Genomic DNA, 25,900 nt, shown 5'->3' with positions numbered 1-25,900 from the left:
CAGAAGTGGTGCTGTGGCTCAAGTGGTAGAGCGCTAGCCTTGAGCTGAAGAGCTGAGGGACAGCGCCCAGGCCCAGAGTTCAGGCCCCACAACCAGACCAAAAAAAATAATAATAATAAAGAATATCACTGACCACTACATAGAAAGCAAAGGGTAGATGAAGAATGAAGAAAAACAATCACAATGTTCTAATAATAATTCAAGTTAGATTACTAAGAAGAAAATGCAGAAGAGATCCTGTGACCCAGAACTGATAATATCTTATCCAGACTTGATCATAGGGAAACTGCTGAGCTTACCTTGTGAAATAATTTTATCTTAAACCAATGTATGTTACATAGGCCCATTTTACTTGTGGATATAGATGTTTACTCAGATTAACTCAAGGTTTATTGAGCTCACACTCAGGAAAATAAAGATGGGAACTTTAGCCCATAACTTGATCTCATCATGACTCCAGATGGCCAAATAGCTGCATTACTCTTCTAGAGTTTGAGGAGATCTCACAGAGCTCAACAAACTTTAAGTACTTCTTACTGTACTACTCAGTTTGGCCACAGAACATAGCACATAGTTCATAGGCAACTGTGAAGGGGCCATCTGTGAGGGCCATGATATATCAAGCTAACACTGAATGAGAATTGATTGATTATATACAGATTTCAGACTCCTACTGATCAATATTCTTTTTCTTTCATTCTCTTCCTTCCTTCCTTCCTTCCTTTCTTTCTTTCTTTTTTTTTTTTTTTTTTTTTTTTTGGTCGGTAGTGGGGCTTGAACTCTGCATCTGGGCACTGTCCATGAGCTCTTCAACTTAAGGCTAGTGCTCTACCACTTGAGTCATAGCATCACTTCTGGATTTTTCTGTTTATGTGGTGCTAAGGAATCAATCCCAGGGCCTCATGCATGTGAAGCAAGAGCTCTACCACTGAGCCACCTTCCCAGCCCCTGACCAATATTCTTGTATTCAAACTGTGTGTGTGTATGTGTGTGTGTTTGCACATGCACATGCTCGTGCCAGTCCTGGGCATGAACTCAAAGCCTGGGTGCCATACCTGAGCTTTTTTGCTCAAGGCCAACACTCTACCACTTAATACACAGCTCCACTTCTGACTTTTTGGTCGTTTACTGAAGATAAGAGTCTCAGACTTTCCTCCCAGACTGACGTTGAGCTGCTGTTCTCAGATCTAAGTGTCCTGCATAGCTAGGATTACAGAGGTGAGCCACCAGTGCCCAATGTTAGTATACTGCTCACCTTTAGTCCTCAGCGCCAGCCATCCCTAGAGTTCCTGTCATTCAGCTGGCCCCTCCCTCTCTCTGCCCAGACCCACCTGAACTCCCATCTACCTTTCTTCCTAATCCCCAGACCCTGCTGCTACCTAGGTAGTGGAGGCTGCCATGTGCTCTCTCTGGGGGAAATATGGCTCCTCTAATAAACCTTGTAATAATCTTTCTCCTGTGCCTGCCTGCTTCTGCGGGTCCTCTGCGATGGATGTGATGATCCTTTCACCCAGCTTGTCTTTTTCAAGCTTTGTTGTTGTTGTGCATACATTTGATGCTGAGGATTGAATCCATAGTCTCATGCATGCATCTCCTCCAGGTGCTGGTGGCTCATGCCTGTAATCTCAGCTACTTGTGAGGCTGGGATCTGAATATCACAGTTCAAAGCCAGCCTGTGAAGCAAAGTCCATAGATTATATCTCCAATTATATCACCAGGAAACGGAAAGTGGGACTCTATCTCCAATTAACCACCAGAAAACTGAAAGTGGTGCTGTGGCTCAAAAAGCTGGAATTGGGGCTGCAGCTGAAGTGGTAGAGCACTAGCTTTGAGTAAAAAGACTCAGGGACAGCTCCCAGGCCCTGGTTCAAGCCCAACTGAAGAAAACAAAATCCATCTCCTAGCGTTGGTCAGCTTTGAATCCCCATGGATAATTCTTTTGCCAGGTTTTGGAGAGTTTCTCCCAACACAGCCACACATTGTTATTCATTCAGTCTCTGGGGGACTTCTGTGAAGCTTTGGGGAGCACTTCTTTTATGTTTTTGTGTTTTTTGTTTTTTGTTGGTCAGTCATGGGTCTTGAACTCTGGGCCTGAGCGCTGTCCCTCAGCTCTTCAGCTCAAGGCTAGTGCTCTACCACTTGAACCATAGCGCCACTTTTGGCTTTTTCTGCTTATGTGGTGCTGAGGAATCGAACCCAGGGCCTCATGCATGCAAGGCAAGCACTCTACCACTGAGCCACCTTCCCAGCCCATGGGAAGCACTTCTTTTATACAATTCCTCCTAATTTTTTTTTTCTGGTCCTGGGCTCTGTCCCTGAACTTCTTTTGCTCAAGGCTAGTGTTCTATCACTAGCTGCAGCCCCACTTCCAGATTTTTCGGAGTGTTTATTGGAGATAAGAGCATCAAGGACTTTCCTGCCCTGGCTAGCTTTGGACCATAATCCTCATATCTCAGCCTTTTGAGTACCTAGGATTACACATGAGCCATCACTGCCCAGCTTCCAATTACATATTTTGCTCCACAATTTGAAAACTGCCTTAAGGATCTCTGATATTTATGTCCACAACTCAGCAAGGCCTCTTGGATTCTGTGTTCTTGCCCTAGATACTCCAGTTTGTTCTTGAACACTTGCAGGGCTTGCCTGGTTTATGCCTCTCATCTCAGAGATTGCATTCCCTGTAGACTGTAAGAGGCTTGTTTGAATACAGTGTCCAGTTTCACAGCCAGGACAGAAGTCACTGGCTTTCTTTTCAGTCTGAGCCAACACATGCTTCACTGAAAACAACTGCATTAAATAGTCCGCTTTCAGAGGGCTGGGGATAGCCCAGTGAGAGAGTGCTTTCCTAGTATATGCATGGCCCTGAATTTAATCCTTAACAAAGATCCAGAGCCAAGGAGATAGTGATGGAGGAAGGGAAAGGCAGCAAGCCAAAATGAGTGGGAAAGTGGGTGGGTGAGTGAGTGAAAGAGAGAGAAAGAAATCTGCTCTCTGTACTAAGGGCTCTGATAGCACAGGAACTATGCTTATAGCTTAAGGAGAAACCATGGCAGCTGTGAAGGCCTTTAGTATGAGATACTCAAGTTGAACCAAGTGTTTCAGACAATGTAAGACCAAACTAGACTTCCTGAGCACCTCCTAATACTTGCTTCTGTAAGTCTCCATCTCCCCCATGGCAGTCCCATCCTTAGTGTGGCTCACATCAAAAACCTTGACATCAGCCTCATCACCTCTCTTGCTCCTTCCTCTCCCACTCAATCCATCAGCACATCTGGTAGCCAGAATTCAGCTCTGTTTCTTTGATATAGGCTTTTAGAAAAAGGACCAATCAGGGAATTTTGGTCTATTGAACTTGCAAGGAGCAGGATAAGTTGGCAAACCAAAACCTGCCTCACAATGAAATGGGGGCAGGGGCTACAAAAATGAGGAAGTAACTAGAATGAGGGAACACAGATGGGACAGTAAATCTTTGGCATTATAACCTTACAGGAAACTGAAAGAAGACCAACCAACCAGAAAGTCATCTTCAAGGACTTCAGTTCTCAATGTTTAACCCAAGGCCAAATTCTATATTGAGAAAGGTAGCCAAGATGGTAGAGATGGGCTGAAGAGCTGTCTTTTCTCTGGAGAATCTATGTCACATGCTCTTTCCTCAAACTTCTCTTCTTATAAACTTTCCTATCGCCTCCACTTACCTTCCCATCTTGCCTGGATTCTTCTTTTGCCAGAGGCAAGGACCCAGGTTGTTTAGCTGCACTAAACTTACTGGTAGTATCTGGTACTTCAGCAGGAAGTTAGGTTTACATGTTTTAACTTTCTGGTAACATTTGGCACTTTGGCCAGAAGTTAAGGATTACCTGTGTCTACCTTTCTGGTAGGGAGTTAGAGATTACATGTCTCTTCTTTGCTGGACTTACCATTCGCACTACAGTCCCAGTTCTAGCACTTCTTGCTTGGATTTTTCCAGCAATCTTTTAACCTTGTCATCTTACAGTCTGTTCTCAACTGGCAGCCAGAGTGATGTTTCATATGAACTCCCCTGGCTCAATCCATTCAGCAGCTCCCTCTCTCATGTGAAGTCTCTGAGAGCTTAGAGGCCTCCACCCCTCTCTCACTTTAACTTTTCTGTTCCTCACTCACCTTGCTCAGCACATATAACCTCCAAGTCCCCCAGATATTCCAGGTATACAGCCAATTCCTAACCCAGTCTGCTCAGCATGGCCTCCTTCTTCCTCAGACCTCCTCAGACGTACAAGGTGTGCTGCTGCCTCAAGATCTTTGCTCTTCTTTTTTTAACCTAAGATTATATCCCCAAAGTTAGGTACATTGTCCCTTCACCCCCATCAAATGTCTCTTCTCAGGGAGGGCCTTTCTGGACCATCTGTGACATTGTGACTTATGAAATATTTATTCTGGTCTTTGTTGTAGCTCTTGGCCCCAGCTCCTAAAACCATTACAAATTCCTGAGCAATAAAGTTCCAAGGAATGTGTATGTATGTGCATGTGTGTGTGACTGTGTCATTATGCAGCATTTGAAAAAAAATAGTGACCTGGGCTGGGAAGGTGGCTCAGTGGTTGAGCGCTTGCCTTGCATGCATGAGGCCCTGGGTTCAATTCCTCAGCACCACATAAGCAAAAAGAAAAAAGCCGGAAGTGGCGCTGTGGCTCAAGTGGTAGAGCGCTAGCCTTGAGCTGAAGAGCTGAGGGACAGCGCCCAGGCCCAGAGTTCAGGCCCCACGACCCAAATAATAAAAAAAAAAATAGTGACCTAATTGAGTTAAATTGCCAGACACTCTCTAGTGTTGGAGAATTGATATGTTGTTCAGCTTTCAATTACTGTAATGAAATACCTCAGATAGATTTGAAAAGGGGAAAGGTTTATTCTGATTCATAATTTCAGTGGTTCCAGCCATGGGATTCATCATCTATTTGGGCTTATAGTAAGGCAGTTCATCAATGTGGGAATGTGTGGCAGATTAAGCCATCTATCTTATGTCAGCCAGGAAGCAAAACTAAGAAACAGAGGAGTACCCAGAAGCCTTTAAGGATAAGCCACAGAGAACCAGATGACTTCCAATTAGGTAAAAGTTCTACCACCTCCCAGTAATGCCAGAGACTGGAGATAAAGCCTTCAACACATAGACCTGTGGCCCATGTATCTTTGGAGATATTCCTCCAAATCATAGTAACTGGTCATTGTGGGAAGAAACCAACACACTAAGAAGAGGTAAACTACTGTCTGTTGAGTAAAAAAATATAGAAGGAAAAGCAATAGCTTTTGATTGTTGTGCACTCATTTAAAACTGCTATCGCTGCATACCTGCTTTGACACTTCTGTCTTTCCCTGTTTTTTATTCTTAACACTTTTTTACCCCTTGCTAGTCCAGCATACAATTTACTTATTTTGTTCCTTATCTATCTCCTCCCACCACCACCAACAACTACCACCACTAGATGGCAGCTGTACATCCATATTCACAGATGCCTGGCACCTAGTAATAGTGGCCTACACAAGTTGTGGTAAACATCCCATGAATAAATAAGGACTGAAGTAGTGGCAAAAGGCTAGAGTTACTGTAGATGGCCATTTCAGGATGAGGGATTACCATGGGAAAGCACAAAAGGGAAACAGAATGGATGAAGGAAAGACGTGGAAGAAGGGAGTGGCAGTAACGGGCATGGTGGAATACTGCCATGAGACAAAACTTAAAGGCAAGTAGGTATCACTGATATGTGTTAAGCTGGGAAGAGGGGATTGGGTGTGAAACTTAATAATATTAGTGATTTAGAAAGATGACTCTAGGGCTGAGACTGTAGCTTAGTGACAGAATGCTTGACTTGCATGCATGAAGCCCTGGATTCAGTTCTTCAGCAACAAACAGAAAAAGCTGGAGGTGTCACTGTGGCTCAAGAGGGTAGAATGCTAGCCTTGAGCAAAAGAAGCTCAAGGGGGCTGGGAAGGTGACTCAGTGGTAGAGCGCTTGCCTTGCATGCATGAGGCCCTGGGTTCGATTCCTCAGCACCACATAAGCAAAAAGAAAAAAGCTAGAAGTGGCGCTGTGGCTCAAGTGGTAGAGCGTTAGGATTGAGCTGAAGAGCTGAGGGACAGTGCCCAGGCCCAGAGTTCAGGCCCCACGACCAGACCCAAACAAAAAAAAAAAAAAAGAAGCTCAAGGACAGTGCTCAGGCCTTCAGTTCAAGCCCCACGACTAGCAAAAAAAAGGGGGGGGAGGGCTGGGAATGTGGCTTAGCAGCAAAGTGCTTGCCTTGCATGCATGAAGCCCTGGGTTCAATTCCTCAGTACCACATATACAGAAAAAGCTGGAAGTGGTGCTGTGGTTCAAGTGGTGGAGTGCTAGTCTTGAGCAAAAGAAGCTCAGGGACAGTGCCCAGGCCCTGAGTTCAAGCCCAAGTCTGGCAAAAAATGAAAGAAAGATAACTCAGGAGGACTGGAGGTATTACTCAAGTAGTAGAACACTAGCCATGAACATAAAAGCGAAGCAAGAGCACAAGGCCCTGAGTTCAAGGCTTGATTCTAGCAAGAAGCATGTAGAGGTGATAAGGCCACAAACAAAGAAATCAATTGGCTCTAATTTGAATAATGCTAATAACCATCAATGGGAACCTTAATTAGGTCAGGATCCAGAATTGAGAGAAGAGATGGACTTGAGAGGAATTAGAAGTGAAATCTTCAAAGTGGAAAACACTGGTTGTGAGGTATGAGGCAGAGAAGGAGTCTAGAATGACAATCAGATTTCAAGCATGGGTAACATGACCGTGGTAGTGCCATTCTCTGGACACAGCCGGAGAACGGTCACACAGTCTTGGCAGCCATCTTCCTGGCTGCCAAGACCCAGTGATGACAGGGCATCCTTGGGCATCACACAGGCAGCAGGAAGTGTGACCTAATTACTGTTAGTCAGCAGCTTCCTTCCAGACCAAAGGCCAAGCCTGTAATGTAAGCATTGCTTTAAGTTTTTAATCAGGGCTTTGTGCTTTCTTGCCCCATATTACCTCCTCTATGAAGCAATCAGAGAAGAAAATTATGCATGGGTTTCCTAAAGAGAAGTCTGATGTGTCCAGGCGTTTAAAAGTACAGACAACAGGGATCACCACTACGGTCCCCTGCCAAGACCACAAATACGTATGCAAAGCAGAGTACTAGACGCTAAATAAGCTCTGTGCCCTTGGGACACTCTGCTCTGTACTTCTGATTTTTTGTTGTTGTTGTTGGTGGTGGTCATGGGCCTGGACTCTAGACCTGGGCACTGTCCCTCAGCTCTTTAGCTCAAGGCTAGCACTCAACTACTTGAACCACAGTGCCACTTTCAGGCTTTTTTTGTTTATGTGGTGCTGAGGAATCGAACCCAGGGCCTCATGCATGCAAGACAAAGTACTCTACCACTGAGCCACCTTCCCATCCCTGTACCTCTGATTTATTGAGAATTCTTCCCTTAATTGAGTGATAGGGGAAGTGGATACAAAGTTTATGGAGGGAGGATAGAGCCTTCCCTGGAATGTGAAGAAAGGTGTTAAAATGCAACTCTTTTGAACACAGCAGCTTATACAGCAATGATCCTATGTTTTCTGGAGTGGAAGTGGTAGGAAGTGGCAATAATGGGGTTTACAATAAAAAGCAAGCATTGTAAGAAGATACTAATTTAAAAGCCTTTATTAAGCTGGGTGCCGGTGACTCACACCTGTAATCCTAGCTACTCAGGAGGCTGAGATCTGAGGGTCACTGTTTAAAGCTAGCCCAGGCAGGAAAGTTCGTGAGACTCACCTCCAATTAACCACTAGAAAACCAGAAATAGCACAGTGGCTCAGCCTTGAGCTGAAGAGCTGAGGGACATCATTCAGGCCCAGAGTTCAAGCCCCATGACCAAAAAAAAAAAAAAAAAAAAAAAGCCTTTATTAAGACCCTATATGTACATGCTACATAATAAGCAGCAATTTAAGATAGTGACATGGATGAGTACACAGATCATTATAAGCTAGGACACTTGGAAGTGGCTATTAATGTCAATATAACTTCTAATCAAGTGTTATACCTATTTACAGGAATGCCATATATCTATAATTAATCTATATTAATAAAAATGTTTAAAGAGAAAAAAGAATGCCGAATATAAGTTTTAATTATGACATTAAAGACAAAGCTAGTTGCTGGTGGCTCAAGTCTGTAATCCTACCCTCTCAGCAGGGCAGGACAGTCTGTGAGACTCATCTCCAATTAACCATCAAAAAGCTGCAAGTGCAACTGTGATTCAAGCGATAGAGTACCAGCCTTGAACAAGAAAGCTAAGGGACAGTGTCAAGATCCTGAGTTCAAGACCCAGAATGTGTGCATGTGCTCACACACACATACATGCATATGCATGCATGTATACACAAAAAAAATGATGCAACTTTGGGCTAAGAACATGATCTTTGATTTTAACAGTTACAACCACTGGCTTTGAAATAGCAAACTTTCTGGACCATCAATTGATCCCACTATGAGTTTAAATGAATGAAAGCTGAAGGCATTGCCCAAATGGTAGAGCACCTGCTTAGCAAGCATGAGGCCGTGAGTTCAAACCTGAAAAAAGGAGTGGTGAAAATCTATAATCTCAACATTCCAAAGGCCAAGTTTCAACGAATAAATCAAGTCAGAAAGTCCACCTTTATAATAAATAATTTAAAAACAATAAATGAGCCCAGCATGCCATTACATTTCTGTTCCCAGATACTTGGGAGGTGGAAGATCACTCGAACCCTTGAGTTAATGATCAGCCTAAGTTCATGGTCAGATTCTATCCTGATAGACAGAACATAACATTCTGAGGTCAAAATGTTGTCATGAGTCTTTTACTTTCATGACCACTGATCTGAATTAATGAACAGAAATAAAGAAAAGAACTTGTCCTGTGTATAGCCAAGCAGATCTTGGATAATAGCCTTAGCATTCTTTTTTTCAGCCAGTCATGGGGCCTGAACTCCGGGCCTGGGCGCTGTCCCTCAGCTCTTCAGCTCAAGGCTAGTGCTCTACCACTTGAGCCACAGTGCCACTTCTGGCTTTTTCTGCTTATATGTTGCTAAGGAATCAAACCCAGGGCCTCATGCATGCGAGGCAAGCGCTCTACCACTGAGCTACCTTCCCAGCCCTAGCCTTAGCATTCTAGGTTTTTTTTTTTTTTTTTTTTTGGGGGGGGGGGTCCGGTCATGGGGCCTGAACTCTGGGCCTGGGCGCTGTCCCTTAGCTCTTCAGCTCAAGGCTAGCGCTCTACCACTTCCGGCTTTTTTCTTTTTGCTTATGTGGTGCTGAGGAATTGAACCCAGGGCCTTGAGCATGCAAGGCAAACGCTCTACCACTGAGCCACCTTCCCAGCCCCAGCCTTAGCATTCTAAATGGAATTAAATTGCTAAAGGAGAAAGGGAGAAAGACAGAGAATGTGAGTAGTATTCCATGTTATAACACTCCCAAGCTTTTTGTTACTGTGACAAAACAACTGAGATAATCAACTTCTAAAGAGGAAGAGTTCATACTAACTCCCTTCAGGCCATGGTCTCTGGGCAACACAGTTTATCATGGCAGAAGAGGAAGAGTTCATACTAGCTCCCTTCAGGCCATGGTCTCTTGGCAACACAGTTTATCATGGCAGAAGAGGCATATTCATTTCTTGGTGACCAGGAAGCAAAAAGAAACAGGAAGGACTCATACACCAATGGTTCACACTTGTAATCCTAGCTATTCAGGAGGATGATATCTGGAAGATCAAGATTTGAACAGCTAGCTCAAGCAGAATAGTCTGCAAGACTCCATCTCCAATTAATGAGCAAAACATTGGACTGGAGGCATAGCTCAAGTAGTAGATTGCCAGCAATGAGCAAACAAGTTGAGTGAGACTTTAGGCCCTAGAAAGCTTCCCCCCTCCAAAAAAAAAAATCAAGGAGGGGCTGAGAAGGTGGCTCAGTGGTAGAGCGCTTGTCTTGCATGCATGAGGCCCTGGGTTTGATTCCTCAGCACCACATAAGCAGAAAAAGCTGGAAGTAGTGCTGTGGCTCAAGTGGTAGAGCACTAGCCTTGAGCTGAAGAGCTGAGGGACAGCGCCCAGGCCCAGAGTTCAGGCACCATGACTGGCAAAAAAAAAAAAAAAAAAAATCAAGGAACAGGAAGGAGCTAGGGTGCCACAATCCCCTGCAAGAGGAATTACCTTCCTCCCACTAGGCCCAACTTCTTAGAGGTTCTACCTTCTACGAGCACCAGAAGCTGAGGACAAAACCATTAGAACTTGGGCCTCTGGGGGCCATTACAGATCCAAACTGGAGTATGCAAAGTAATAACTTGTCTTTATTTTTACATATATGACACTCACTGGAAAAAGCAGGAGGCCACTGTAAAAAACATTTAAGAACATTATATAATACATAGGTGTGTGTCTGTGTGTGTTTCCTTAAACTACTACCATGACACCCTACTTGAGTGCAACAAAATGTATCTAGGATCTGGGTCCCTATGCAGATGTGTTTACAATTTCTCCAAACAGAAATGAGGAAGTATTTCAATATGATTATGTCTACTTAAACAATGGCAAAATACATAAAACTGAAAAGAAAAAGCAAATGATTGTAAGTAAAATCCCTGTGAAACTTGAACTTTCATTCTGATGAAAGGAAGATAGACAAGACTCTTCAAAACTGGGTCTTTCAGTGCAATTTGTCTTAAAGAATACATCATAAAACATAGTCTGATGTACTTACAGGGATAGGGGTGAGGTGAAACTGTTTCAAGACAACCACCTACAAAATATCTGAGCGTAGCTATGGAAACTGATACAGCTATTATAAAGCTAAGGGATAATAAACACCTGTGTGTTTCTGATAAAGACAGAGAAAAAGATTCCTTTTCAATATTTAAGTGCTTCTTTCTGGCTTAGAGGTATGGCTCAAGTAGTAGGCCACTAGCTTAGCAAGTACAAGGGTCTGATATCAAACTCCAGTATGGCCAAAACCAAGCCCCCCCCCCCCCACACACACACAAAAAGCTTTTTTTTGGCAGAAAAATTACCTGATAAGTTGGTGGCTATAGAAACTAGTGATAATTACCATGTATTTTGATTCTTTGCCTTGGTGAGTGATAGTTTCCTAATCAACAACAAATATACTTGAGAGGATTTCATTCTCCCTACTTGTTACTCTGGCTGCATGACAAATTAACTCAAAATGTTGGTTGGAAGCACAGTATCCATGCGCGTTGCCATACAGGCTCTCATTGATTCCACAGAAATTCATATTAGGCATGGAAAGGATGGCTGGTTCTGACTCTGATTTTCAAGAGTGTAAACTAGAAAATTCTAAATATGGGGGCCGGAATCATTCACTCACTTGATACACTGGCTGTAGCTTCTCACTCCTGTCAGTCCAAATATCCTCACTAGATCCCTGTGTGGTTGGGTTTCCTGAGGTGAAAGAGATGTGTAGGCAGATGTGTAGGCCAGGCATGGTGAAGGACAGCCTGGGTTGCACAGTAAGTTAGAGGCTAGGTTGCCCTTCACAGGACAAACAAATGCTAAAAAAATGTAAATTAATTTTTAAAAAGCTGATGACTTTCTGCCAAACACCCTAACTTGGGGCTGTCATAAATCCCTGCTCAGATTTCAAGGGAAAAATCAGCAAGAGAAGGATGTAAGATAAAATAAATACTTAGGAGTAGTCATCTTTGAAAATAAAATTAGTCAAAATGAGTGTCTAGAAACCCACTAGAGATCTCATACTTGCTGCATAATTTAGTATTTGATACTTTTTGGTTATAGCAGTGCCAGGAATCAAACCCAGGGCTTTGTACATGATAACTAAATGTTCTACCACTGCACTATACCCATCCCACCCCTCATGTTTTTACTCATAGAGTCTCACTATCTAGCCAAGTTGGTCTTGAAATTAAAATTGTTCTACTTCAGCCTCTTGATTGGTGTCCCCACTATAACCAGCTTAATATAGTTTTTTATAAGTATATTATCATCGCATGTGGAAAAATTTATAAAAAATAAAAAGAATAGTTGTGGTGGGGGTGCATATACACATCCGTGTGTGTGTGTGTGTGTGTGCGCGCGTGCGCGCGCACCAATTCTGGGGCTTGAACTCGGGGCCAGGTGCTCTCCTTAGTTTTTTTGCTCAAGGATGGTGCTCTACCACTTGAGCCACAGCTTCAATTAAGTCTTTAAGACTTTTCGCTATTTAGAGTTAAGATTCTTAGACTTGATTTTTTTTTTTTTTTGGTCAGTTGTGGGGCCTGAACTCTGGGCCTAGGCATTGTCCCTCAGCTCTTCAACTCAAGGCTAGCGCCCTACCACTTGAGCCACAGCACCACTTCTGGCTTTTTTCTGTTTATGTGGTACTAAGGAATCGAAACCAGGGCCTTGTACATGTGAGGCAAGCACTCTACCACTGAGCCAACTTCCCAGCCCTTTCCTGACTTTTTTTTTTGGGTGGGGGTCCGGTCGTGGGACCTGAACTCTGGGCCTGGGTGCTGTCCCTCAGCTCTTCACTTCAAGGCTAGTGCTCTACCACTTGAGCCACAGCGCCACTTCCGGCTTTTTTCTTTTTGCTTATGTGGTGCTGAGGAATTGAACCCAGGGCCTCAGGCATGCAAGGCAAATGCTCTACCACTGAGCCACCTACCCAGTCCTCCCTTTCCTGATTTTTATACTTTGTGTTTGGACCTTCTTGGATGTCTCATGAGAGCTAAAGTAATAGTGTGACCTTTGTGTAATAGTGCCTGTCAGTATGGAATTCAATCTTAAACTCTGGAAGGGCAGTGTCAGAATCTTCAGCAATGGGGGATAAACTTGAACATGAAGAACTTTTCCCAGAAGCATGAACTTTCCCCAGATCAGCTGAATGGCATTGCCTGCTTCTGTTCTTGCTGGAAGCTTCTGGGTAGTGAGGTTGGGGTTTATGTGCCAAACACTTGGGGTACTGTTCTCCTTGTTGAGCAGTTCTTACCACTGTTGGCTATCTGGAAAACTCGGGAGGATTATGAGTTTGGAGGATCATGAGTCTGGGGGAATCGTGAATCTGGGGGATTGAGAGTCTGGGGGATCGTGAGTCTGAGGGATCATGAATCTGGAGGATCATGAATTTGGAGGATCATGGGTTTGGAGGATCATGGGTCTGAGGGATCGTGAGTCTGGGGGATTGTGAGTCTGGGGGATCATGAGTCTGGAGGACTACACTTACCCTGAGTTTTAGTTTTTTCTTTCTTTCTTTTTTTTTAACTGAATATATACTATAGATTTTCAGCATCTAGGTAGAAACTTGTTTATTTATTGGTGCTAGGAATTAAACCTAAAGCCTCACACAAGCTAGGCAAGGTCTCTACCAAGAGCTACCTCCTTTGCCTTATAGATAGAGAGGCAGGTTCCTAGTTAGAACAATTTCTTTGCTTTTGCAGTGTTGGTATCAAGCCCAGTCTTGCCCATGCTAGACATGTAGCTACCATGAAGCTACATTCCAGAACTTTTTGTGAGTGTGTAATACTAGAGCTTAAATTCAGGACCTTGTCTTGCTAGGCAACTGCTTTCCCACTTGACCCATGCCTTTCCATCAATTAGCCCCAATTATTTGGGCTAATAATTTTTTTCTTTTTCCAGTTGTGGAGCTTGAATTCTGGGCCTGGGCGCTGTCCCTCAGCTCTTCATCTCAAGGCTAGCACTCTACCACTTGAGCTACAGTGTGACTTCTGGTTTTCTGGTGGTTTATTGGAGATACGAGTCTCATGGACTTTGCTGCCTGGGTTGGCTTTGAACTACAGTCCTCTGATCTCAGCCTCCTGAGTAGCCAGGATTACTGGTGTGAGCCACCTGCACTTGGCTTGGGCTAGTAATTCTTGAATTAATGAATAAGACAATAGCTGGGGGCAAGAGACTTGAGATTGAGATCTGAGGATCATTGTTTGAAGCCTGGCTGGGCAGGAGAGTCCATGAAACTTCTCTCTCCAATTAACCACCAAAACAACTGGAAGTGGAGCTGTGGCTCAAGTGGCAGAGCACTAGCTTTGAGGAAAAAAGCTCATGGACAGAACTCAGACCCTGAGTTCAATCCCCAGGCCTGGAACAAAAAAATTTAAAAAAATTAATAAGATATAAATACCATCTCTTCTTGTGATACTAAAGTAAGAAATAATAAGCTCTAAAATCTGTTGTACTAGCTGGGTGCGGTGGCTATGATAGAGCACTGGCCTGCCAGCTGGAGTCCCTGTTTGATTGCCAAACAAAACAGTCAATCCTCACAGCTCTTACAAAAACTATGTCTACTATATACTGAAGGACGATTCCTCTGTTTTGTTGACACATATTCATTATTTATTTTTCTTCTTATTTTCTGAGATGAGAAAATGTATTCAATCAATTAAAAAAAGATGTGAACAAATATATACAAGGTATTTTGCAAGATTTTTGAGGACAAAAAAATGATAAAGGTGTTTTTGCTTTAATAAAGTTCTCAGCATGGAAAGATATTTATGTGAAAGTAAAGCTGTGGCTCAAGTGGTAGAGTGCTAGCCTTGAGCTGAAGAGCTGAGAGATAGCACCCAGGCCCAGAGTTAAAGCCCTATAACTGTCCCAAGAAAGAAAGAAAGAAAGAAAGAAAGAAAGAAAGAAAGAAAGAAAGAAAGAAAGAAAGAAAGAAAGAAAGAAAGAAAGAAAAGAAAGAAAGAAAGAAAGAAAGAAACTTGTGCTTCCCAGTTGAGAATGGCAGGCACTAGCCACCCTTTCAAGTCACTGGTGGATGAGTCCCCTGTATGTTTTTGTGCCTGGGCTGGCCTCAAAGTGGGATTCCCTAATCTCTGCCACTCAGGTAGCTAGGTTTCAGGAAAATAACATAAATAATTAGGGATGGCTCAGGCTGAGGGAGGAGGACCATGAGTTCAAGGCCAACCTAGACTACATAGTAAGACTCTAACTCAAAAGGAAAAAAAAGTAATTAGAAAACAGAATGAGAGATGCAGCAATGGATTCTTTCCTCTTTACTGTTTCAAGGCAGTAAAATTCTCAGCTATGCAAATAGCAGCATTGTCATTAGCTTCCTTTTGTATAGAGTACCCCTCTGAACTTGGAGCCAATACAACAGATAATAGCAGCAATTATACCACAGTGTAAGTTTCTTTTTTCCTGTCTCATTAAGCTGGAAATGTTTTCTTTCTCTTTTGCATCTACACTGTTTTGTTTCCTGTCTAATTACTCTTGTTTGTATTTTTAAATGGGCAGAAAAATAAGTTATATTTATTTTGTTTGTAATTGTGGGATAAGGGTAATTTCTTTTCTTCTAGAGAATAAAGTGAGATAGATTCTCAGGACCTCAGAAACACTGTTGGGTCTGTCTTGGTATGCCAAAAATTAAATAAAAATTTACCATTAAAACAAACTGGATTAGGTAATTTCTTTTATCTTTATTTCCCTTAGTGGTATTGGAGCTTGAACCCAGAGTATCCAGCATGCACTCTACCACTTGAGTTATAACCCTAGTTATAAACCCTTTCTAAAAGCTCTTCAAACTACAACAATCTATAATTTATATAAATTAAATGAACTAATATTCAAAATCAATGATCAAGTTGGGATACTGTGACACATTCTTGCAATCTCAGATACTTGGGAGCTGAGGCAGGAGTTCTAGAATATCTGGGCAAACAGCAAGACTACTTCCAAGGAGGAGAAGAAAGAAGAGGAGGAAGTGGAGGGGAGACAGAGAATGACTAGTAACTGTGGTAGAGCACTTGGCTAGTATGTATAAAGCCCTGGATTTAATCTCTACCATCGCAAAATTAATTGATTTGCTAATTAATTAGTTTTTGTATATATGATGCAGTGATGGTAAATAGTCTGACATTTACGTAGACAATTCACCCAAAGCAATTGTGAAATATATTCCAGGATACTGCACTTTTGTTGTTTTTGTTGGTGGTGGTGGTCATGAGGCTTGAACTCTGGGCCTGAACCCTGTCCCTCAGTTCTTCAGCTCAAGGCGAGCATTCTACATTTGAGCCACAGCGCCACTTCTGGTTTTCTGGGAGGTTTATTGGACATAAGAGCTTTCATGGCCTTTCCTGCTGGCTTTGAACCTAGATCCTTAGATCTCAACCTCCTGAGTAGCTAGGATTACAGGCATGAGCCACCAACGCCCAGTTACCACCCATTATTCTTACTCCCTATATGTATGTCCACACTGGGGTTGAACGCAGAGTCTTAGCTTTTTCACTTAAAGCTGATGCTCTACCACTTGAGCCACAGTACCACTTCTTTTCTAGTTAATTGGAGATAAGAATATCACAGACTTTCCTGCATCATCAGATCTCAGCTTCCTGAGTAGCTAGGATTACAGGCATGAGCCACAGTTACCTACTTCCTTTTTTTTTTTTTTTTTCCAATAGGGCTAAGAATTGAACCAAAGGCTTCACACATGCAAGTCAAGAGCTCTACCACTGAGCTATACCCCCAGCTCCCAGTTCTTTATTTTTTTGAGATGGGTCTCTTTCTGCAACCCAGGCTGGCTTGAAACAATCTTTCTGCCTTATCCTCACAAGCTCCCCTGTTCTCTTTTTCAAAAATTGCTATTATAAAGGTGATATACTGAGAGGTTATAGTAATGTAAATCAGGTAAAGAGTACATTTCTTTTTGGACGATGTCACCCCTTCCCTCACTCTCTCAGTCCTGTTTTTAATAACTTAAATTACTCAAATATTTGGTAGTAAGTCAGAGTTTACCATGTTTTCACATACAATCCTCACATTAAAGAAACAGGCTTAAACAGTAGTGGGAGGTCTCTATTCATGGATGCACACATAGCAAAGGAGTTACAATTACAATTCAGTTATATATCTTTTTCATCCAATTTCAGTGCTTTTCATGTTTCAATATGTTGCTTCCCAAGCGGTACAGATATTCACAGGAAGTCCCAGGTGAATGCTGAGTTTAAGCTGGCAGGGATGACCCTGCTGCATTGGACTAGACTACGACACAATTCACTGTCTTGCTTCTGACCTCTTATGGTATGGGGAGCAAAGAAGGCAGATGAAGTTAGGAGATTCAAAGATCTCGTTTACAGGAAGTAGGCAGTATGTGAAGGGTGCTCCAAAAATACCAAAGGAAAGAAATGATACTAATTTCGTACCTTCACTAAAGGCTCTTAGTTCTTAAGGACTCTACCTGCAACAGGCATTGAATGGTTGAGATTTACTGTATGTAACATGTGACTCCAAAACCATCTGAAATTATGTGAGATGCTGCCAGAGTTACTTTTCACACATCATTTTGTCCTTTAATGTTTCTGCAGCTTTTTTCCATTTGTCTCATAGAGTTAGTGGGGCTACATTTTACTCTTTGAAATCTTCATGGTATTCAGACAGGAAGGCTCTTGACCTTTGCCTAATCCTTCAACACTGTTACTCAGAGAGACAATTTTGTCCCTGAGGCTCTCTTGTGTCCTCTCCACTTTATTTTTAATTTTTGTTGGTCATGGGGCTTGAACTCATGGCCTAGGCATTATCCCTGAGCTTTTTAGCTCAAGGCTAGGGCTCTACCACTTTGCGCCGCAGCACCACTTCCAGTTTCCTGGTGGTTAATTGGAGATAAGATCTCATGGGGACTTTCCTACCTGAGCTGGCTTTGAATTGAGATCCTCAGATCTCAGCCTCCTGAGTAGCTAGGATTAAAGATATGAGCCTCCAGCACCCAACTTCCACTTTATTTTTCAGAGGTGGTTTCCAGATGCTTACTTGCTGCAATATTTTCCTAGCCTTACTTACTTAAGATTTACAAGTGGGGCTGGGTATGCTACTCAGTGGTACATAGCACAAACCTGATATACTTAAGGCTCTGGGTTTCATCCCAGCACCAACCCCATGTACCCCCTCCCCCACAAAATTTGATGGATGAACAAATGATGAAAAACTGAAACACACACACACACACACACACACACACACACACACACACATACACACACACACACTTTCTACCTTAGAACCATGATTTAGCACTTTAAGCTTGTAATTATAATTATGTTTCATTAAAGTTCTTTCCTGCTTCACTACACAGAACTATGTGATCTATTAGGAAATAACATCTAAACCCTAAAGATCTTCTACATTAAAGTTTATTTTCAGAAGAAAAAGCATCAAGGTATATCTGATTCTATTCTGTTATCGTTGGGACTCATTTAGGGCATGCTAGTTAACATTTTATTTCAATTTTCACAAACATGAAAAACGGATACTATGTCATTCACACTATTCTATAATTCAACAAACCTACCTAAAAATTAGTTTTTTAAAAATAGAGGGGACCAGGGCTGGGAAGGTGGCTCAATGGTAGAGCGCTTGCCTTGCACTCATGAGGCCCTGGGTTTGATTCCTCTGCACCACATAAGCAAAAAGAAAAAAGCCGGAAGTGGTGTGCTGTGGCTCAAGTGGTAGAGCACTAGCCTTGAGCTGAAGAGCCGAGGGACAGCGCCCAGGCCCAGAGTTCAGGCCCACGACCAGACCCAAAAAAAAAAAAAAAAAAAAAAAATAGAGGGAATCTGTAAAGGATAAAACCTGGAAAAGATAAAAACAAAATGAAATATTATTCCCCTCCTCCCAGTTTACAATTTAAACCATGTAGAGATACTATTTTGACTAAAAATTTAAAATGCTCTGGAAGCCTAAAGCAATGTAAATGCTATAGTTAATATAGGACATGGGGATTCAACAGGATTAAAATAAGTTCAAGAGACAAAGTAAGGCAGACATTCCTCCTCACAAACTGAGCACAGAACACTAGTTGAAATAAATAATTGGATCCTTCAATCGGACATCAGGTTTGGCTGTTTTCATTTCTATCACTTTTTAACCCTGCAGAATCCACTGTTCTACCAAAGTTTCCTCAGAAACAGGGAGCTTAAAGCAAACGCAAAATCTGTTACTCAGGAACAAAACTTGCCATAGCATTTACTCAAAGAAATATACAACTATAATTTAACTATCAGATGACCTCCAACACAATGATGGAAAGCAAAGCATGAGTCTTGAGGAACTAAAGACTGAAAATGAACAAAAAAAAAAAAAGCACTTGTGGGCAGAGGTAGATCCTGGGTCCAATTCAAAGCAATGTTTGAGAGAGGTGGTGTAGCGGGTAGGGAGAGAGAATACACACTGATATATGAGTACACAGCATGAAGCTGGCTACAGAAATATTACAATTTAGCCAGGCCCTGGTGGCTCACACCTGTAATCTTAGCTACTCAGAAGGTTGAGATCTGAGGATTGCCCTTGGAAGCCAGCTCAGGCAGAAAAGTCCCCATGAGACTCTTATCTCCAATTAACTATTTAAAAAACAGAAGTGGTGCTGTGGCTCACAATGGTAGCACACTAGCTTTGAGCAAAAGAGCTCAGGGACAGTGCCCAGGCCCTGAGTTCAAGGCCCATGGCTGACAAAAAAAAAAAAAAAAAGAACGATTACAAGTTATATCACTAATTGTGCTCTTTCAGTCAAGGAATAGAAAAATCAGAATTTGGGTTAAAATATACAAATTCTGTTAATTTTTTTTCTTTTGTCAGTCTTATGGATTTCTTTTTTTTTTTTTTTTTTGGGGGGGGGGTCCGGTCGTGGGGCCTGAACTCTGGGCCTGGGCGCTGTCCCTCAGCTCTTCAGCTCAAGGCTAGCGCTCTACCACTTGAGCCACAGTGCCACTTCCGGCTTTTTTTTTTCTTTTTGCTATGTGGTGCTCAGGAATGGAACCCAGGGCCTCATGCATGCAAGGCAAGCGCTCTACCACTGAGCCACCTTCCCAGCCCCAGTCTTATGGATTTCTGAGTGGTTTATTAGAGATAAGAGTCTCACAGACTTTTGTGCCTGGGCTGGCTTTGAACCTCGATCCTCAGATCTCAGCCTCCTGAGTAGCTAGAATTACAAGTGTGAGCAACAGGTGCCTGGCAAATTCTGTTAATTTTATGAGAGTTTAACTATGCTGATCAGATTGTAACCAAACTTGGGCTGAACTGATCTTTTAGCTTCAGCTTCTGGAGTAGCTGGACCCCATCTAGCAAAATGTACAGATTTTCCAAATTAGCTTTGCAAGACAGCAGAAATGAAAGAAAGGCAGAAGAAAAAGAAAAGCACATTTTTTTCTTATGCTGGCACTTGGGCTCAAACTCAGGGCCTTGTGCTCTCTTGCTTGACTTTTTCTGCTCAAATCTAGTGTTCTCCTACTCAAGCCATAATTCCAGTTCTAGTTCTTTGCTGGTTAACTGGAGAAAAGAGTTGGCTGGACTTTTTTCCTCCAGGTTGGCTTTGAATTGCAATCTTCAGATCTCAGACTCCTGAGTAGCTAGATTACAGGTGTGAGCCACCAGTGCTTGGCATTAAGGGACAATTTTTAAGAAGAGATTCTGAGCCAGGTGCTAATGGTGGCTCACGCCTCAATCCTAGTTAGGCTGAGATCTGAGGTTCAAAGCCAGCCCAGGCACTAAAGTCCGTGAGACTCTTATCTCCAATGAACCACTAGTGGCACTGTGGCTCAAGCAGTAGAGTGCTTGCCTTGAGCTGAAAAGTGTAAGGATAGCACCCAGGCCCAGCGTTCAAGTCCTATGACCGACAAAAAAAAAAAGAAAAAAGAAAAAAAGAAGAGATTCTGTGTAGTACCATGTCAATGACACATACCATTAATGCTTGGAAAATGAAATATAACATGATTTTTTTAGAAGTATCATTCATGCAAATTTTCATATACATAAAGACTACATTTTGCCAGATATACATTTGCCAGATACCTATAATCCTAGCATGAGACAGGGCTAATAACTCAGGCCAGACTGGGCTAAACTGGAAAAACTTGTCTCAAAAAAGAAAACAAGCCAGGCGCTGGTGGCTCACGCCTGTAATCCTAGCTACTCAGGAGGCTGAGATCTGAGGATCACGGTTCAAAGCCAACCCGGGCAGGAGAGACCGTGAGACTCCTATCTCCAATAAACCACCAGAAAACCGGAAGTGGCGCTGTAGCTCAAGTGGTAGAGCGCTCGCCTTGAGCTGAAGAGCTGAGGGACAGCGCCCAGGCCCAGAGTTCAAGCCCCATGACCGACAAAAAAAAAAAAAAAAAGAAAACAAACAAAAAACCAAACTCAATAACTAGATTTTGCTGAGTGCCAGTGGCTCACGCTTGTAATCCTAGCTACTTAGGAGGCTGAGATGTGAGGCTCATAGTTCAAAGCCAGCCCAGGCAGGAAACTCTGTGAGACTCTTATCTCTAATAAACCACTCAGAAAACCAGAAGTGGTAACAATAAAATAAAATAACTATTTTTTTATTGTGAAAATACCGTACAGAGAAGTTACAATTACATGGGCAAGGTAATGAGTACATTTCTTTTTTCTTTTTTTTGTTGGTCGTGGGGCTTGAACTCTGGGCCTGGGCACTGTCCCTGTGCTCTTCAGCTCAAGGCAAGCGCTCTACTGCTTGAGCCACAGCACCACTTCCGGTTTTCTGGTGGTTTATTGAAGAGTTTCATGGACTTTCCTGCCGGGGCTGGCTTTGAACCGAGATCCTCAGATCTCAGACTTCTCAGTAGCTAGGATTACAGACGTGAGCCACCGCACTGGCATGAGTACATTTCTTTTTTTTTTTTGGGTCCAGTCGTGGGGCCTGAACTCTGGGCCTGGGTGCTGTCCCTCAGCTCTTCAGCTCAAGGCTAGCGCTCTACCACTTGAGCCACAGCGCCACTTCTGGCTTTTTTTCTTTTTGCTTATGTGGTGCTGAGGAATCGAACCCAGGGCCTCAGGCATGCAAGGCAAGCGCTCTACCACTGAGCCACCTTCCCAGCCCATGAGTACATTTCTTATCAAGCATTGTTGCCTCCTCCTTTGTTTCCCCTTCCCATTCCTTCCCATCTCCTCTCCTTCAGTCTTCCCCCCTCCCCTCCGAAAATAACTCTTCCTTTCAGCCTCTCCATACTTTCCTTTTTCCATTGCCACCATCACTACTCTTCCCTCAACCTACCACATAAGGATTTAGATTTTGCCATGGGGAAATGCAAACGGCATGCCTTTTAACATCAGTATGCTTCCCTCCTGTTAATCTCTCTTTTGGCAAATTAATTCTCAGGCCCAGGTTAAGACCTTAAGCAGGGCAAAGTTTTGTCTCCCCTAAATGTCTACTTTTTAGTCAACACAAATAATACCTCTTCTACAATATTTGGGTCAAATCATGTGATTGTAAGATCATGTGTTTGGCCCACAATGTTTCTAAGATCTCTTAATATATTTTGTCTTTTTGTCTGAGACCAGGACTTGAACTTGTCAATACCTGATGCTTTCACTCATTGGCATCTACTCTATGAAGCCACACTGCCAACCCCCCTCTTACTCTTTTTTTTTTTTTTTTTTTTTTTGGGTCCGGTCATGGGGCCTGAACTCTGGGCCTGGGCACTGTCCCTCAGCTCTTCAGCTCAAGGCTAGCACTCTACCACTTGAGCCACAGCGCCACTTCCGGCTTTTTTCTTTTTGCTTATGTGGGGCTGAGGAATCGAACCCAGGGCCTGGAGCATGCAAGGCAAGTGCTCTACCACTGAGCCACCTTCCCAGCCCCTTACTCTGATATTGTACATTTTGCTTCAGATGGTGATGACACTGATTTGTTTTTTTTTGGGTCCGGTTATGGGGCCTGAACTCTGGGCCTGGGCGCTGTCCCTCAGCTCTTCAGCTCAAGGCTAGCACTCTACCACTTGAGCCACAGCGCCACTTCCCGCTCTTTTCTTTTTGCTTATGTGGTGCTGAGGAATCGAACCCAGGGCCTTAGGCATGCAAGGCAAGCGCTCTACCACTGAGCCACCTTCTCAGCCCCGACACTGATATTTCTTCATTAGTTATTTTAGACTTACTTATATGCAAGCCACTATGCCATCGCTGGCAATGTAGTGGGTGGAAAAGAATCAGGACTCTTCACAACTCTTCAGGCCCCAGGTTGATTGTCAATTGAAGAAATCAAAGGTGGGAACCACTTGCTGTAATGAATAATCTCTACAAAAAATGAAAATGTAGCTGTTAGGATAAACACAATTATCTCCATTTCAGCCACATCAACTTTTTTGTGTGTGTCAATACTGGGGCAAGAACTCAGGATCTGAGTGCTGTTCCTTAGCTTTTGAACTGAAGGCTCACATTTTATCACTTTACTTCTGGCTTTTAGTGGTTAATTGGAGATAAGTGTTTCACAGACTTTCCTGCCCAAGTTGGCTTTAACTGCCATTCTCAGACCTCATCCTCCTGAGTAGCTAAAGTTACAGGTGTGAGTCACCAGCATCTGACTCTTTTTTGTCATGGTTGATAAAGCAGTAACATTTCCCCCATTACTTTGCAAAACTAATGGAGATATAGTTCACACTACCAAACTGCAGTTCTAATTTTTCTGAAATCAGATGGCTATCAGTCACTCCCATACAATCAAATGGAATTGAAATACTGTCTGGGGCTGGAGTGGGGAAGCCCCACTCTAAATAGAAGCATAAGGGTCTGTACTAGTTATTATCATTACCAATATATGGTAACTTAATGACCATGTAAGTGAAAAAAAGAATTAGGTTTGAGCTTGGCACACCTTGTCCTTTAATCTCTGTAGCAACCCTGCAAAGGAAGTACAATTATAATCTCTGGTTCTGAGAAGAGGCTCTGAGAGCAAGTAATCTAATTAGTTTTGTTGCTAGAAGCAGTAAATAGCATCAGTGTGGCCCCAAATGGGTACATTCTTACAATATGCTTCCTCCAATGAGAGAAAGCTTTGCAGACATGTTTACTGAAGTCTATTCTGTGGGCTACTAAGATAAGGCAAGGTGTTCTCCAAATGTAAATGGACACCACAGGCAAGCAAGTTAGGGGAGTGCCAAGTATATTAAAAGCAGTTAAGTATTATGTAAAGTGAATGCTCATTTTTATTTAATCAGCCTTTCCCAAACCCTGAATGTCAAATGCAAATTTTTTTTTCATTTATCTTGCATATGCTTAGTGAAATGCCTGAAAGAAGAAAAAAGCTTGAAAGAGAGCTTTAAGTCAGAAATTCAGTTTGCAAAGAAAGCAGCAGGTGTGAACTGGATACGGTGCTTCAGGTCTGTAATGCTAGCTAGGAAGGAAACTGGGGAATGGGAGTAACAGGCCAGTCAGGACTTCAATCAATGCCTGGGCAGGGTGGTGCCCACCGGCCATCCCAGCTACAGGGGAAGCACAATGGCTGGGCACAGTGGCATGAGTCTGTGGTCCTCAATGACATAGGGAAGCACATGTCAGAGGACTGCAGTCCTTGCCAGCCAAATATAAAATGAGAAGATACCAACATATAAAAGGGCTGGAGCTGTGGCTCAAGTAGTACAACTCTCAGCTAGCCTTTGGGGCCCTGATAAAATACATGTGTGAGGGAAGCATTTTCAAGAGAGGTAGTCTGTGCTGCAGGGTAGCCTGGAGATGGTGGGTGGATGAAGAGAGTCAGAGGCAAAAAGGGAAACAGACATAAAATAACACAGCTAGCATTTCAAGACAAATTTTTAATGGTTCGTGTGGGTTGAAGTTGAAGGGAAGAACGGGTAAAAAAGAGTTTGAGTTGTCCCCTGAGAGAGATTTAGATAGTGAAAGAGAGGAGACTCAGTGGTTAGCCTGTAATCCCACCATCTGGGAGCTATACAGTAAGTTCAAGGTTAGTCTGAGTTACATAGTTACATGAGTCACATACAGCCTGAGTTACTCAGACTCAAAAAAAAAAGGGGGTGTGGGGGGGGTAAAAGTTCAATAGTAGAGCCGGGCGCTGGTGGCTCACGCCTGTAATCCTAGCTACTCAGGAGGCTGAGATCTGAGGATCGCGGTTCAAAGCCAGCCCGGGCAAGAAAGACCGTGAGACTCCTATCTCCAATAAACCACCAGAAAACCGGAAGTGGCGCTGTAGCTCAAGTGGTAGAGCGCTCGCCTTGAGCTGAAGAGCTGAGGGACAACGCCCAGGCCCAGAGTTCAAGCCCCACGACCGACAAAAAAAAAAAAAAAGTTCAATAGTAGAATACTGGCTAAGGCCCTGGGTGTGATTCTTAGTTGGGGGAAGAGAGAAGAAAAAAGGAAAAAGAGACTTAGGTAAGAGGGAAAGTAAACTGGAAAGGTAATCCAAGTTTGGAGGAGAGTTCTAAAGAAATGATTCTCAGAAAATCTGTAGAGAAATAAAATAGTATAGATAGGGTTAGTTCAGGGTCTTTTTTGTTTTTCTGTTGGTCATGGGGCTTGAACTCTGGGCCTGAGTGCTGTCCCTCAGCTCTTCAGCTCGAGGCTAGCCACAGTGCCACTTCTGATTTTCTGAGTAGTTTATTGGAGATAAAGAGTTTCACAGCCTTTCCTGCCCCGGCTGGCTTTGAACCGTGATCCTCACATTTCAGCCTGCCGAGAAGCTAGGATTACAGGTGTGAGCCACCAGGGCCCGACTTTAGTTCAGGTTTTAAGCAAACACCAGGCTTTATTTGGAAGTCGGGCCTGGGAAGGGTGACCAAGTCTCCTTTAGCCTGGCTGATGGGAAATGGTGCATTCCCTTACAACTGGAGCTCTTTAAATATTAGGCAAGAAAGAGTGAAGTGGGGGGAGGAGGGGGGAGCAGATGGAAGCAGAGTGAGATGGAGTTAGGGTGGGTGAGCAATGCTATTTTGACTGAGGAGTTCCAAGGTGTCAACAGCATCTGTGTTCGTTAGGCGCGTCAGCATCAGAGAGGCCTTGGTCTCGGTCTCTCTTCCAAGACTGCTGCTGCATTTGTTCAAGGGGAAGGAGAAGGGGAGGGGAGATGGTTTAGCTGGGCGATCAGTAAGGACAGTTCTGGGTCACGGCTATTTGGGGAGCGCTGAGTGCTTTAGACGGTCATTTCTCATCAAGGA

General features: G+C 43.2%; 1 protein-coding gene across 1 annotated transcript in view; it reads right to left on the bottom strand.

Annotated features, from left to right (window-relative positions):
* Cdc42bpa (CDC42 binding protein kinase alpha) overlaps positions 1 to 25,900 on the bottom strand; it is a 310,452-nt gene that overhangs the window by 283,610 nt on the left and 942 nt on the right. The window contains exon 2 of the mRNA XM_070023199.1: positions 22,892 to 23,030. The gene's annotated coding sequence lies outside the window, so the exon portion shown is untranslated. The remainder of the gene's footprint in view (positions 1 to 22,891; positions 23,031 to 25,900) is intronic.

Source organism: Dipodomys merriami, unplaced genomic scaffold (genome assembly GCF_024711535.1).
Source record: "Dipodomys merriami isolate MVZ:Mamm:240054 unplaced genomic scaffold, mDipMer1.0.p SCAF_158, whole genome shotgun sequence".
NCBI lineage: Eukaryota > Metazoa > Chordata > Mammalia > Rodentia > Heteromyidae > Dipodomys > Dipodomys merriami.
The sequence above is the reverse complement of the archived record's forward strand: the minus strand, read 5'-3'. Positions and strand labels throughout refer to the sequence as shown.